Raw genomic sequence first — 17,158 nt, forward strand, 5'->3', positions numbered from 1 at the left:
GAACGTGACGGATGAACGTGCTGGAAACGTAGGGCGACCGCGTACGGCAACCACAGAGGGCAACGCGCAGCTAGTGCAGCAGGTGATCCAACAGCGGCCTCGGGTTTCCGTTCGCCGTGTTGCAGCTGCAGTCCAAATGACGCCAACGTCCACGTATCGTCTCATGCGCCAGAGTTTACACCTCTATCCATACAAAATTCAAACGCGGCAACCCCTCAGCGCCGCTACCATTGCTGCACGAGAGACATTCGCTAACGATATGTGCACAGGATTGATGACGGCGATATGCGTGTGGGCAGCATTTGGTTTACTGACGAAGCTTATTTTTACCTGGACGGCTTCGTCAATAAACAGAACTGGCGCATATGGGGAACCGAAAAGCCCCATGTTGCAGTCCCATCGTCCCTGCATCCTCAAAAAGAACTGGCCTGGGCCGCCATTTCTTCCAAAGGAATCATTGGCCCATTTTTCAAATCCGAAACGATTACTGCATCACGCTATCTGGACATTCTTCGTGAATTTGTGGCGGTACAAACTGCCTTAGACGACACTGCGAACACCTCGTGGTTTATGCAAGATGGTGCCCGGCCACACCGCACGGCCGACGTCTTTAATTTCCTGAATGAATATTTCGATGATCGTGTGATTGCTTTGGGCTATTCGAAACATACAGGAGGCGGCGTGGATTGGCCTCCCTATTCGCCAGACATGAACCCCTGTGACTTCTTTCTGTGGGGACACTTGAAAGACCAGGTGTATCGCCAGAATCCAGAAACAATTGAACAGCTGAAGCAGTACATCTCATCTGCACGTGAAGCCATTCCGCCAGAGACGTTGTCAAAGGTTTCGGGTAATTTCATTCATGGTGGATATGTGGAAAATATCGTACTATAGAGTTTCCCAGACCGCAGCGCCATCTGTTGTTGACAATTGTAACTACTGTAATTTCTAAAGTTTGTCTGCCTGAAAATGTACTGTTGTCCCAAGCATATTGCAACAAACGGTGTATTTCTATCGCTGCTCGTTTAGTTTTTATTACCGTTTCAAATATACCGGTCATTTTTGAAACACCCTGTGTATACACCTGTGCGTGGCCGTTCTTACAAGGAAGCGCCGGCAGCCGAGTGGTTAATAAAAAAAATATAAAAACTGAGTTAATCGATCAACAGCGAACTTAAACGGATGTCTTACGACGTCTGCCCCGAGCAGATTCAACGAACAAAAGCGAACAAAATGAGACTAAAAAGAAGTGGCTAGCATTGAAGTCCCGTAATAGCTGGGTCGCTGGATCGAGTCCGACTAGTCAATTTTTTTTTTTAATTTCCAACAGAGTCATTTTCTTTACTATTTATATTACAACTGATGTAATTGGAAAAATACGTGTAATCGGATGAACTTTTATCAAATTTACAATATTACTCGTATTTGGCAGTCTACAAATTTTTATTGGTTCAAATGGCTCTGAGCACTATGGGACTCAACAGCTGTGGTCATCAGTCCCCTAGAACTTAGAACTACTTAAACCTAACTAACCTAAGGAAATCACACACACCCATGCCCGAGGCAGGATTCGAACCTGCGACCGTAGCAGCAGCGCGGCTCCGGACTGGAGCGCCTAGAACCGCACGGCCACCGCGGCCGGCTACAAATTTTTATTATCACAAATAATGTAATATTCATACCTAACGACTAGTAAACGACCAAACGCATAAAGTGATACTGAAAATGTATGCTTGTCCGTGTATTCAAAATTGTTCGTATTTAATCTAAAGAGAACGAGAAATTGCTTCTCGTGAAGACGCTATTAAAATACACTCGATACTGCATGACCAATGATCAGCGCCGATATTTAAGGAAATGCTGCGTTATGCATGGTTTGCTTCCAAATTATCGGCTGAAAGAGAGGTTTCTGAAAATGTTAACGAGGTTTGTTTCTCCACGGAAAACCTCAAAACACCTTACGTGTGCGGAAACATAGCATTTATTCAATGCAACTGTTGCCGTTTAACTTTGTTTTTCATGTTTTTACGAAAAATACCATCCCGCAACTTGTAATCGTTATGTCGAAAGCGACGATTAATTGTATATCTTTCGAAAGCCGTCTGTGTCGGTCAAAACTTGGACGTAACAAATCGTTTCGGGCTCCTTCCAGGTATAAGGGATTTCTCAAATCACGGACAAGCATACATTTTCAGTATCACTTTATGCGTTTGGCCGTTTACTAGTCGGTAGTTATGAATATTACATTATTTGTCATAATAAAAATTTGTAGACTGCCAAATAACATTGTAAATTTAATAAAAGCTCATTCGATTACACGTATGTTTCCCATTACAACAACTGTAATATAAATAGGAAAGAAAATGACAGAAATAAAAAAAACCCTACGAGCGGGACTCGATCCACCGACCCAGCTATTATGGGGCTTGAACGCTAACCTCCTTTTTTTTTTTTTTTTTTTTTTTTTCCTACCACTCGGCTGCTGGCGCTTCTTGGTAAAAATGGCCACGCACAGGTATATAGATTTGACGACATTTGACGGTCGAAATTATCTTGCGAATTTCTCAATAACGCTTGAGAAGTACGCGCTACTGGTTACACATTTTGTTGTCCTCATGGAGTACTACGAGTGTACGAAGTTTGCAGTAAATCCGCGTTCCAAACGTTGTGGCCTCCCCTTGTGAGTCATGAGATAGCGATAAGCGCATCTACAGATGGCGGTAGCCACTAGCTATAATATGGCAGTGCATTGGCGGAGCAATCATTTGTGGTCAAGTGATTCGTGTGAAAAGGCTTCCGACTTGATTATGGCCGCACCACGGAAATTAACAGACTTTGAACGCGGAATGGTGGTTGGAGATGGACGCATGGGACATTCAGTTTCTAAAATCATTAGAGAATTCAATATTCCGAGATCCACAGCTTCAAGAGTGTGCCGAGAATACCCAATTTCAGGAAGTACCTCTGACTGCGCACAACACAGTGACCGACGGACGGCCTTCGCTTAACGATCGAGGGCAGCGGCGTTTGCGTAGAGTTGTCAGTGCTAACAGACACTCAACACTGCGTGATATAAACGCTGAAACCAATATTGAATGTACGACGAACCTATCCATTAGAACAATGCGATGAAATCTGGCATGTGGTACCAGACGACCGACGCGAGTGCCGTTGTTAACACCACGACATCGCCTGCAACGTCATCATATCAGCTGGACCCTAGACGACTGGAAAACGATAGGCTGGTCACGTGAGTTCAAATTTCAGTTGGTAAGAGCAGATGGCACAGATCCCACAGAGCCATGGACCCAAGTTGTCAACAAAGCACTGTGCAAGCTTGTGATGGCTCCATAATGGTGGGGGCTGGGTTTACACTGGAAACCATTTGCAACCTTTCATGGATTTCATGTTCCCAAAAAACGATTTTCTGCCGCCGAGCCACAACTGCTCATGATTGGTTTGAAGAACGTTCTGAATAGTTCGAGCGAATGATTTGCCCATCCCCATCGCCCAACATGAATCCCATGGGACATTTATGGGACATAATTGTGAGTTAGTTCGTGCACAACATTCTTCACCGGCAATACTTTCGCAACTGTGGACGGCTATAGGGGCAGCATGGCTAGCATTTCTCAAATTCGCTGTAGTAGAAACTACAGATGCAAGAAATCTGGCTGCTGTTCTTGTGAATTCTTTGAAAGATCTCAAACTTCCAATCGCTAATATGGTAGGATTTGGCACAGATAATGCTTCTGCAATGGCCGGAATGAACAATGGGCTTTTCGAACAACTCAAGATAGAATATGGTTTGAAGCATTTGGTATTGATCCGTTGCATGCAGTTGCAGTTTCGCACGCCTCAGTGAATACCATACCTAGAAACATAGAGTTTTTTGTACAGAAAACCTACAATTGGTTCTCCATTTCACCCAAAAGACAAGAGGAATATAAAAAGGTTTATGAGACAATAAATTGTGGAAAACAGCCACTAAAAATTTTGAAGGTCTGTGCAACACTTTGGCTTTCAATTGAACCAGCAATACGAAGATTACGAAGAATTCTGGAGCAGTGGGAAGAACTAAAGCTACATTTTTCACTTGCCATTGTTCAAGACAATTGTTACACTGCCGATCTTTTGTTCAAAAAGGTTCAAATGGCTCTGAGCACTATGGGACTTAACATCTATGGTCATCAGTCCCCTCGAACTTAGAAATACTTAAACCTAACTAATCTAAGGACATCACACAACACCCAGTCATCACGAGGTAGAGAAAATCCCTGACCCCGCCGGGAATCGACCCGGGCGCGGGAAGCGCCGATCTTTTGTACAAGTTGTATTGTGACGACTCAAATTATCTTTACATGTTTTACCTTAGACATGCTTTAAAAGACGTACAAATAGCAATAAAAGCTTTTGAAGGAGAAGACAATGACCCCACTAAATTACTAGATACACTTGTATTTCTCATGCAGTCACTCGGACAAAACATAGTTTTTCCAACTGCTGATTTGTTGACAACACCAGTTCCAAGCGAATGTATGTACGCAAATCCGAACATTGGCTTTATGTTTGAACAGGAATTGTCTGAGTCAAGTTTGTCTGAAGAAAATAAAGTTTGTTTGAAGAAGAGATGCATAAAAGAAATTCAACAAAGACTGCCAAGTAACGTTACGATCCTGAAAAAAATGTCAATGCTGAATATTGAAGAAACACTAAAAGTGAATAAAAATAATGCTGTATCGGGTGTAGCCAAAAAATTGGGTTTTAGTGGCGATTTCATAGACAGTATGCTGCAAGAATGGCATAATAGGTGGAATAACACTACTAACACTGTTCGATTTTGGAGTGAGGTTTTGCAGTATAAAAATTCCGCAGGGGAGAATCCTTTTTCGTTGATTTCACAGCTAGCAATGACTGTTCTATGCCTACCACATTCAAATGCAGAAGTGGAAAGAATATTCAGTTCTATGAACATTATGAAAACTAAACAGCGTGACAGATTACCGTTAAAGACAAGTAATCCTTTTATAATATTGAGAGACCAGCTGAAGAAACAAAATAAAGATGGTGCACCTTTTGACATACCGTCAAACGTACTGGAGCTTATTGGAACGAACAAAAGTTACTCTTTTGCGACAAGACCAGTCGATCTGCAACATCATCTCTTGAGCGACGTTCAACCCTCTACATCAACTACAGTTCTGTCAGAGCACGAATCGGAAGAGTTATTCGATCTCCTGGGTGACGATGATGAATAGCTCACATACCGGTATGTATATATTTTGTAACCTAATTTGAGTTCTTGCTTTCTTTTGTTACAAATATAGTTGTATATTTCTAGTATATTCGACTACTGTGATTGAAACAACATTTTATGTGTTGCATCAATTATGATTACATGTTTAATTAAACGTTAGCGTATTTTATATGTATGTTGTTGCAAGTGATGCGTCATTTAATTAAGACAATATAGCAATTACGTATGAGACAACTTTTATTAATATTTTACTAACCCCCCCCCCCCCCCCCCCCACTGGCTTATTGCATTATTCACAGCATGAAATTTTCAGTACACCCCTAGTAAAATCAGTTTTAGCGACTTTCTAGCGACTTTTGATATTGAATCTAGCGACTCGGGTTTTTTAGAGTTGGCAACACTGCGCGTAGCGTTGGGCAGTTGGAGGTGAGCCGTCAGCAGTGCTGGATGTGGAGAGAGAGATACCAGAGTTTTGAGCGGACGATCTGGACGTGTGTCCGTCAGAGAAAGGAAATTAGTTTATATATATATATATATATATATATATATATATATATATATAACTTTTGAACGCTATTAAGGTAAATACATTGTTTGTTTTCTATCATAATCTTTCTTCATTTGCTAACTATGCCTGTCAGTAGTTAGTGCCTTCAGTAGTTTGAATCTTTTATTTAGCTGGCAGTATTGGCGCTCGCTGTAATGCAGTAGTTCGAGTAACGAAGATTTTCGTGAGGTAAGTGATTCATGAAAGGTATAGGTTATTGTTAGTCAGGGCCATTCTTTTGTATGGATTATTGAAAGTCAGATTGCACTGCGCTACAAAAATATTGTGTGTCAGTTTAGTGATAATCAGAATAAGTAAAGAGAGAACTGTCTGAGTACGTTGAGTTTTACTCAGCTGTCTTTGTATCAAATAACGTAGAAGTTTGCCAGCACAGTAATTCATAATTTTTCTAAGTGGACGTTTCAACGTGAAGGCATTGGGTTGTACAGGTGCCGGATGTACAAGTTTGTGGGATGGAGTTCCATGCCTGTTGCATTAGGTCGGTCAGATGCTGGTGTTGTCATTTGATGATGTCCCGTATGTGCTCGATTGGACACATGTCTGGTGGTCGAGCAGGCCAAGGCAGCATGTTGACACTCTGTAGAGCATGGTGGGTTAAAAAAATTGGGCGAGCGTTATCCTTATGGAGAACACACTCTGAAACGCTGTTCTCGAATGGCAGCATGGTAGTTCGAATCACCAGATTGACGTACAAACTTGCAGTCACGGTGCGTGCGATAACCACTGGTGCTGTCAAACGAAATCGTACTCACTTCCATAAGTCCAGGTGTAGGTCCAGTGTTTAGCACGCAGACATGCTGGTTGCAGGTCCTCAAGTGATCTCTTTCTAACCAACGTACGACCATCACTAGCACCAATGCAGAGCCAGCTTTCATCAGAAAACGCAACGGACCTCCACCCTGCCCTACAATGAGCTCTCGTTCGACAACACTGAAACAGCAATGGCGGCACTTTGGGGTCAGTGTAATGCACTCTACAGTGTAAAGCACTCTAACCGGTTTGTAACAGTTCGTTGTGTCACTGTGGTGCCAACTACTCACCAAATTGCTGCTGCAGAAGCTGTACGTTGTGCCAGATATATACTAACCAAGATGGTCCTCCCTCTCGGTAATGTCACGTGGCCGTCTGGAGCCCGGTCTTCTTGCGATTATGCATTATCGTGAACACCGCTGCCAGCAATCATGTACAGTGGATACATTTCTGCCAAGACTTTCTATAGTATCGCAGAAGGAACATCCAGCTTCTCGTATCCCTATTACATGACCTCGTTCAAACTCAGTGAGTTGTTGATAGTGACGTTTTTGTCGTCTTGGAGGCATTCTTGACTAACATCAACTTACCACGTCCAATCTCAAAGGGAATTAATGCTCCCAACCGTTACAGTGGTTATGTAAAGAAAACCTTATTTGAGCCGGCTTGTGTGGCCGTGCGGTTCTAGGCGGTTCAGTCTAGAACCGCGTGACCGCTACGGTCGCAGGTTCGAATCCTGCCTCGGGCATTGATGTGTGTGATGTTCTTAGGATAGTTAGGTATAAGTAGTTCTAGGGGACTGATGACCACAGATAAGTCCCATAGTGCTCAGAGCCATTTGAACCATTTGAAAACGTTATTTGGCGTCACTCTTACGCGACTGGCACGAAATTTGAATAGACAATCATCTTCCAGATGTAGAAACACGGCTGTCAACTTTCGTTTATGTCACACAATTCCTCTTGGTGCTGAGATTTTTTTCCGTCAGTGTAGATTCATTGCCATTGTAAGAATCCCGACAAACATGACACTGACAGAAGACATGCCAACGAGACTGTTCGATGTTATGAAGCGAGGAACAATTATGGCGACGCTTATCTTCACTTTCTTACATACTTGAAATTTTTCTAATCTTATGCATGTAATCATAGCCCGATCTGTATAGAATAGTAATGACTTCCGTAATATATTCCAATATAGGGTGGTCCTGCATGTTATGGATATTCTTCTTCTCACGAAACACACTCTCTCTCTGAGGTCACATTAACATGATGTTTTTTTAAGTATGTTTGATGGTTGACAACAGTGAAACGCTACGCGCAGGACAGATGCAAAGAACAGTTTTTTTAAATAAACACACAGCCATTTGTCTGTATTGTTGTTTATTTAATTACGACGTTGGTATCGGCCTTTTATGCCATTTGCAAGTGATTGATTTTATGTCATTAACAGAGACCGCAGGAAATTAATGACAAACTCTGTCACTTGAAAATGGTATAAAAGGCCGAAACCTAGGTCGTAATTAAATAAACAAGAATACAGTCAAATACCGGTGTGTTAATTTCAAAATTAGTGTATGACTGTCGCTCAGCAACATCAATAACTGCAAAGAACAGCGTGAGAACAAACAAAAGAAAAACCCGAAGGGCAACTCTTTTTTCATGACACTCAAAGTTGTTCTACTTAGTGTGTGATTCCCACGAAGTTGCTCTTGCGGAAAAATGTGCGAGAGTTTAAACCGGTTGCCTGTTTCATAATCTGTCTCCACTGTACGAAAGTGGTCGGCATCCACTCATTAATTAAAGCACGGTAGACGTGCCTATGAGAACACGTCTTTTCTCTTATTGCATCGCGGTCTCCCGAAATGTTCAGTTCTCATGCGAATGGGGGAAACCTCTCGCGCTGCTTCTCACGTACCTTTGCCGCTTTTTCGCAAAATTTCTTGTTGCTCAGCTGCCATCAAATGTTGAAACATTTTTAATTTTTACAAATCGGATACATTTTTTAAATACTGCGGTTTGTTTTGTATGTCTAAATAAAAAGACACACCACGAAGAAATTATCCGAATGGGACGGAAATCAGTGAATGGGACCTACATGTACAGACAAACAAATGATTACGATTTCATAAAAAAGTGGATGATTTATTCGAGATAAAGATCTCCACAAACTGAGCAAGTCAGTAATGCGTTCGTCCACCTCTGACCAGTATACAAGCTTTTATTCGGTTTGGCATCAAATGGCTCTGAGCACTATGCGACTTAACTTCTGAGGTCGTCAGTCACCTAGAACTGATTAAACCTAAATAACCTAAGGACATCCCACACACCCATGCCCGAGGCAGGACTCGAACCTTCGACCGCAGCGGTCGCTCGGCTCCAGACTGCAGCGCCTAGAACCGCTCGGCCACTCTGGCCGGCCGGTTTAGCATCGATAGAGTTGTTGAATGTTGGACATCGTGCCAAATTCTGTCCAATTCGTGAGCTAAGCTCGTCAAAACCCCGAGCTGGTTGGAGGATCCTGCCCATAATGCCGCAAACAGTCTCAGCTGAGGAAAGATCCGGCAACCTGCTGGACAAGGTCGGGTTTGGCTGGTCATTTCAGTCAGTAATGAGATTCCATGCCGACGACGGACTACGAGATGTCCCAGACTGCGGTGGGATACCAACCAGCCGGCCGCGGTGGCCGAGCTGTTCTAGGCGCTTCCGTCCGGAACCGTGCGACTGCTACGGTCGCAGGTTCGGATCCTGCCTCGTGCATGGACGTGTGTGATGTCCTTAGGTTAGTTAGGTTTAAGTAGTCATGAGTTCTAGGGGACTGATGACCTCCCATAGTGCTCAGAGCTGTCTGAACTATTTTTTGGGATACCAACCAGACTATCGCCTGCTATAGGTCTCGACAGCCAGGAGTCATGGTCTGGGGTACCATTTTACTTTCAAAGCAGAACCCCTTTGGCTGTCATCCGCTACACCCTTTACAGCCCATTGCTATGTCGATGATATTCTACGTACCGTTTTGTTGCCCTTCAAGGCAAGCCATCCAGGGCTTACATTTCAGCAAGGTAATGTCCACCCGCACACGGCGGTAGTTTCTATCGCTTGTCTTCTTGGTTGCCAATCACTAACTTTCCAAACAAGGTCGCTCAATCTCTCCCCAATGGAGAACGTTTGGAGCACGGTATGCCGAAGTAGGACAGCCAACAACTCCATCCATAAATGCAAAAGCGAATAAATGCTTGCATAAGGGCCAGAAGTGAACCAACGCGTTACAGATTTGCTCACTTTATGAAGCTCTTTCTGCTGAATAAGCCAGCCAACTTGAGTGAAATTGCAATTTACATACGATTTCCTTTTCATCCATTCCTCGTTCGAGTTCCACCGATATCGGAGTCATTATGCAACTGAAAGTCTCGCTATCCAAAGCTTTCGTCGGAAGGCGCTTTGAACCGCAGCGCAATGGTCATTCTGTTTGAGTTGTATTCCTCGTCGTGAATGAACAGCGCTTACTCGGAAGAAGCATGTCAGTTGAATAACATATGTATGAGGGGCGTTTGAAAAGTCCGTGCAAAAATAAAAACTACTTACGTGTTTGAGGTAAACCTTTTTTATTTTTCGACATAGTCTCCTTTTAGGCATATACACTTCGTCCAACGCAGTTCTAATTTGGGTATCCCTTCCGAATAATAGGAACTGTCCAAGTCTGCAAGATATCTATTAGTTGCCGCAACCACCTCCCCGTTTGAATAAAATCTTTGTCCCACCAGCCATTTCTTCAAATTGGGGAACAAATAGTAGTCCGAGGGAGCCACGTCTGGAGAATAGGGGGGGATGTGAAACGAGTTGGAATCCTATTTCCATTAATTTTGCGACCACAGCTGCTGAGGTGTGTGCTGGTGCGTTGTCGTGATGGGAAAGGACTTTTTTGCGGTCCAATCCACGGCGTTTTTCTTGCAGCTCGGTTTTCAAACGGTCCTATAACGATGAATAATATTCATCTATATTAGTTTTACCCTTTTTCAGATAGTCGATGAGGATTATCCCTTACGAAACCCAAAAGACAGTCGCCATAACCTTTCCGGCCGAAGGAATGGTCTTCGCCTTTTTTGGTGCAGATTCTCCCTTGGTAACCCATTGTTTAGATTGTTGTTTGGTCTCAGGAGTATAGTAATGTACCCATGTTTAATCTACAGTGACGAAACGACGCTTACAGTCCTGCAGATACATCCTGAACAGCTGCAAACCATCCTTGCAGCACTCCACACGATTCCGTTTTTGGTCCAGCGTGAGCAATCACGAAACCTATCTTGCGAATAGCTTTCTCATGTCCAAATGTTTATGCAAAATATTATGTAACCGTTCATTCGAGATGCCAACAGCACTAGCAATTTCACGCACCTTAACACCTCTGTCATCCATAACCATATCATGGATTTTATGAATGATTTCTGGAGTCGTAACCTCCACAGGGCGTCCAGAACATTAATCAACACTTGTGCCCACATGACCACTCCGACAGTTTTGAAACCACTTATAAACTAATCTAATCGAAGGTGCAGACTGACTGTAATGTTTATCAAACTTCTCTTTAGTCTCCTGAGGCGTTTCGCCTTTCATAAAGTAATATTTAATCACCACACAAAATTCTTTTAGGTCCATTTTTTGACAATCACTCGACTTCCTTGATTCACACGAATGCCAAACGCAAAGAAATAAACCAATATGGCTGAAACTTGGTGTGCGTTCTTTCCAAAGATGCTACTAACTAAACATGACCTCGATACGCGCCGGTGGTGCCATCTCTCGGACTTTTCAAACGCCCCTCGTACTTCATCGCTCTGGAACTATGCAGCCCACTGGCGTCCCATGTTACCTCCTGACACAGTCAACGAAATGGACTGTGCAATGGAGGTGTGTTCACTTTAGACGGTAAGCCAGCACTGCGTCAGTTCGCTGAGCCCAGTACAGAACGGTGAAAGTGAGCCTACGATATACCACAAACGATATAAATGGTTGGAATATTGTGTCAAAATGTTGAATTTCTTGATGGTTCAAATGGCTCTGAGCACTATGGGACTCAACATCTGAGTTCATCTGTCCCCTAGAACTTAGAACTACTTAAACCTAACTAACCTAAGGACATCACACACATCCATGCCCGAGGCAGGATTCGAACGTGCGACAGTAGCAGCAGCGCGGTTCCGGACTGAAGCGCCTAGAACCACTCGGCCACAACGGCCGGCGAATTTCTGGATGGAAAAAAGAAACTTAGTAACGAATATTCATGGGAGAGCTTATACGGTAAATTTTCCACGGTGCTGAGAAGTGAAAGAACAGGAAAACGTCCAAACGTTTCGAAACAGCCGGCTGCCGTGACCGAGAGGTTCAAGGCGCTTCAGTCCGGAATCGCGCTGCTCCTATGGTAGCAGGTTCGAATCCTGCCTCGGGCATGGATGTGTGTGATGTCCTTATATTAGTTAGGTTTAAGTAGTTATAAGTTCTAGGGGACTGATGACCTCAGAGGTTAAGTCCCATAGTGCTCAGAGCCATTTGAACCATTTGAATAAAACAGACGAAAGTTATGAATAGTAGCTGAAACTGAAACTCTCTAAACATCGAACTGTTAAAACGGGAAAAATTATGTTATTTGGAATCGACATGACGCAAGATGGCCGAAGCAAGGCAAACAGATCTTTATTGAAATACGGTGCTAATAAAGAACTGAAAACAACAATTTGTTTTACCGCAGGCAACGATGCTCTAAACAAATGAAACATAGTGGCTACTGAAGAATGTTAAAGTGAACAGATGTAGCACATATTGAAAGTCCACTAGAAGAAAGAGGCGAAGAAAGAACAGTGTGCAATAACTATAGCAGAGGACGGAACACGTTAACTGGATAGAGAGTAAGGCATCCTGCAGTTATTAAGTAACTTATATAGTGAAAGCATTAAATAAAACTGACTCCAGAAGACTTTAACTATATTAAGTGGAGATGAAAAGCTTGAGCAGCCGTCAGTGTAGACTAAAAATACACCAAAATATCTTGTTTTGTAGTACAGAATGATTTTTAGGAATCAGATATAAGATGAATCTTTCATGCGGGCTAAAGTAGACCTTAATTCAGAATGAGACCTTAATTTACTGAAAATGTGAGTTACACAACTCCTGTGTCACTGCTGTTCCTCATTTAACTGTTTTGCCGCTGAGAGTCATGCTGCGCAATCCGAAGGATAGTTTTCAATTGGAAGATAGTGGTTCCGTTGTTTCTTGCGCTGTAATAGACTGCCCTATTTACTTTGAAGCCTGTCGTTGCTTATGCGTCAAACAACTAACATCCCCACACTTGTGAAATGTAATACGCGTTCGCATAGCTCTTCTAAAAACTTCTGCCAACATACTGGAAGGCGCAATGATTATGTAACGTTTCCACAATTTTCTGCTAACGAAAACTACAGACAGACGTTTTGGTAATTGACACGTTCCATGTTTTTTTTGTGTTGTAGATTTACGTAGTCACACGATTAACAACTCTGTAAGTAAATGGCTATGGCAGTACTCCACCCATCTACACCATGAAAATAATCAGCCATCGGACGCTATTTTCACCACACTGTCAAGGGAACCTCCCCATCGCACCCCCCTCAGATTTAGTTATAAGTTGGCACAGTGGATAGGCCTTGAAAAACTGAACACAGATCAATCGAGAAAACAGGAGAAGTTGTGTGGAACTATGAAAAAAATAAGCAAAATATACAAACTGAGTAGCCCATGCACAACATAGGCAACATCAAGGATAATATGAGATCAGGAGCGCCGTGGTTAGCGTGCGCAGCTGCGGAACGAGAGGTCCTTGGTTCAAGTCTTCCCTCTAGTGAAGAATTTAATTTTTTATTTTCAGACAATTATTATCTGTCCGTCCGTCCGATGCGAGGTAACTGCGCCGTAGTATGGGGACGCTACACCTAAACTGTTGCATTCATCTGTTGCAGGTTATGTGACAAACCCTTACGTTTTATCACTTTTTTGGGAGTGATTAACATATCCACAAGAAAACCTAAATCGGGCAAGCTAGAAGAATCTTTTTACTCATTCGCCATGTGTACAAGTTAGGTGGGTCGACAACATATTCCTGTCATGTGACGCACATGCCGTCACCAGTGTCGTATAGAATATATCAAACGTGTTTTCCTGTGGAGGAATCGGTTGACCTATGACCTTGCGATCAAATGTTTTCGGTTCCCATTGGAGAGGCACGTCCTTTCGTCTACTAATCGCACAGTTTTGCGGTGCGGTCGCAAAACACAGACACTAAACTTATTACAGTGAACAGAGACGTTAATGAACGAATGGATAGATCATAACTTTGCGAAAACAAAAAAAGTAATCTTTTCACTCGAGGGAAGACTTGAACCAAGGACCTCTCTTCCACAGCTGCTCACGCTAACCACAGGACCACGGCGCACCTTCGCTCATTCACTCCTTGATGTTGCCTATCTGGCGCATGGACTACTCATTTTGTATATTTTGCTTATTTTTTTCATAGTTCCACACAACTTCTCCTGTTTTCTCGATTGATCTGTGTTCAGTTTTTCAAGGCCTATCCACTGTGCCAACTTATAACTAATTCTGAGGGAGGTGCGATGGGGAAGTTCCCACTGAACATATTTTCGTGACATACCGTTGACCAAGTTAATAATATTGTTGAATAAGATCTGCACTCTGCAGCGGAGTGTGTGCTGATATGAAACTTCCTGACAGTTTAAAACTGTGTGCCGGACCGAGACTTGAACTCGGGACCTTTGTCTTTCAGAGGAAAGTGCTCTACCATCTGAGCTACTCAAGCACGACTCACGACCCCTCCTAATAGCTTCATTTCTGCCAGTACCTCGTCTCCTACCTTCCAAACTTCACAGAAGCTCTTCTGCGAATCTTGCAGAACTAGCACTCCTGGAAGAAAGGCTAAGCCATGTCTCCGCAATATCCTTTCTTCCAGGAGTGCTAGATCTGCAAGGTTCGCAGAAGAGCGTCTGTGAAGTTTGGAAGGTAGGAGACGAGGTACTGGCATAACTGAAGCTGTGAGGAGGGATCGTGAGTAGTGCTTGGGTGGCTCAGATGGTAGAGCACTTTCCTCTGAAAGACAAAGGTCCCGAGTTCAAGTCTCGGTCCGGCACACAGTTTTAATCTGTCAGTATTCTTACAATATGTTTCACATGCCGCTACAGTCGATGTCGAATAACAGAAAGGTCTGTTAACAATTTTCAAGATCTTTCAGCCGAAGCTTCCAGATGTCCAAATGGCGTCTCCTCCAATTTGAGGGTAAAAGTTACGTAAAATAAAGTCAAGCAGACCAACCCCTGCTGTTGCAGACGTGTCTCTGGTTACGATTTTCCATTGACACAAAATCAGTTTTTTTTTTTTTTTTTTTTTCGAACTGCTTTTCGTAATGTGGTAGGTTATTTCCTGGCTAATCTACCACTAGCTTGTTCACACACAATTTCCCCAAGAATTCGTTGCTGATGAGACGTGTGACGTCCCCAGTGTCTTTTCCACAAGCGGTGGTAACACTGAAATTATCACCCAGCACAGAAGCTTAATATACGCTTTCTTGAAACTGCGTTTGGATGAAGTTAAAGATCAGTCTTCGCTGGTACATCATAACGTGTTCTAAATCAAGTGCTAGTATTCTATCTTTCTCATTTACATAGTTTCACCACAGTTTGATTGACTCTCATCAAACATCAGATTTTTTTCTCTCTACATACCATTGCTGGAATTCCTTTTGGGCGTCGGCAACATTGTGTAGCGTAAGGTGAGCCATATTTCGTCCATCTGCTGCATCCTAAGCTCTCCCCCCGCTCGCAGCACCCTCAAAGCGACACCGGCATCTGAATAACAATGCGGAGCACCCCGCCGCTCGTGGCCAATCCCCTGGTGTGACACTGTCGCCCTTCCCCTCCCCCTAATCTTTATGGCCCTGCGGGATCCAGAACTACCGCCCGTACTATGCTAGACAGTAATGCATTTGCGTCCGGTGTAATGCATCACTACGCGTGTCCAGCGGAAGCTCGTAAAGTGAATGATTGCCTAAATGTGTGAATAAACATGACCATTTTAGACTTGCGTGCAAGCTGTGATAATTGTTATCAGAATAGAAATTTGCTAGGTCATTCCCCTCCTCTGTCATCGACCCAAGATTAATACTACTTTTTTCTCGCTGATTGCTTGCCTGTCTCCTCCTTAGATCCTCACGTTACGTAAGTGCAGTACACGCTACATCCAACCGCACTTCAACTTGTTTACATGCAGCCCATGACACGTTCATGCTTAAAATGAATAGTGTAATGTTCCGTTTAGTGCACAATGAGCGCAGTCTTCGCCCTACCATCTAGAAATAAACAATGTGCAACATGATTACTCTCCGCTGCAGCATATCGGCTAGGCGCCAAGACAATGCATCCACAAGCGGTCAGTGAGAATAACGTAGTACGCGAGGAACATATCACTGTATTTAATTGCAATTAAGTACCAAACGAATATTTATTACAATAAATTGTCGAAATCTAGCTGTTTCATGTAAATACAACTCACAAAAGAAACATTGTTTTATGAGAACATAACTACGTTGCAAAATTACAAAAATATTTTTGATACTTGCTGCGCGAACTGTACACGGCAAGGCTGCAAACCTGTAACCTCTCAAGGTAAAAAATAATGGTATGACTTCATTATTTCCTTCGTAAGAGGAAATGTTTTTCTTTGCTCTTGTTCTAAGGAAATGAGTAGAGAATATGTGTATGTCTTTCAGCGAGATTTCGTGATAAGAAAGTCTCGCGTATAATTGCAAAGATATCGACTTCTGCATGCATTTATGATTTTAAGCTTTTCCTGTTCCCCCTAAATACATTAATGTGGCTGCCAATGAATTTCATAGAATAACTGAAACACAAATCATGCAAATATTAATTGCAGAAGAATTCAGGGTTTGTTTGTAGATGGCAATTATGTCCCGTTTTCTGTCTATTTACAACTCTTTTGATACATCTGCTTAAAAGAAAACGCAGAAAAATGTCAGAAATCATTTGCGTGTAGCTTTTTCACCAGGTGTACACACAAAAGCAATACGAAATGTTTAGGTGTGTCACTTATATGTCTACACTTCGATGCAAATGACATTTTTTTTCCACAATAAAAAGCTGTCGCATTTCTGGGCATAGAACACAGATAAAATGTGCCTTATTCGATGCATTTTCAACATTATCCATAAGCGATTCATGTGACTCACTAATTTCTTTCCTTACAGCTACGATTACTAACTCTAAAACAAAAGAGGAAAGGAAAACTTCGTGGCTTCACTATCGGTCACAAAACTTTTCCTTGACGTTCCGCTGTTGTGTGTGTGTGTGTGTGTGTACAGGTTGTCCAATATTAATAATCGAGTTTCCAAACGCCGTTGAAAGAGAGCCGCAGCTCAGAATGATGCCAAATTGGAACAGCATACTATTGTCGCAGGGAGAAACGTCACGGGAAAAAAATTTATCGAAAATTTTACCAACAGATGGTGCTGTAAGCGCCTTAACGCAGATG

Source organism: Schistocerca cancellata, chromosome 1, assembly GCF_023864275.1.
Source record: "Schistocerca cancellata isolate TAMUIC-IGC-003103 chromosome 1, iqSchCanc2.1, whole genome shotgun sequence".
Taxonomy (NCBI): domain Eukaryota; kingdom Metazoa; phylum Arthropoda; class Insecta; order Orthoptera; family Acrididae; genus Schistocerca; species Schistocerca cancellata.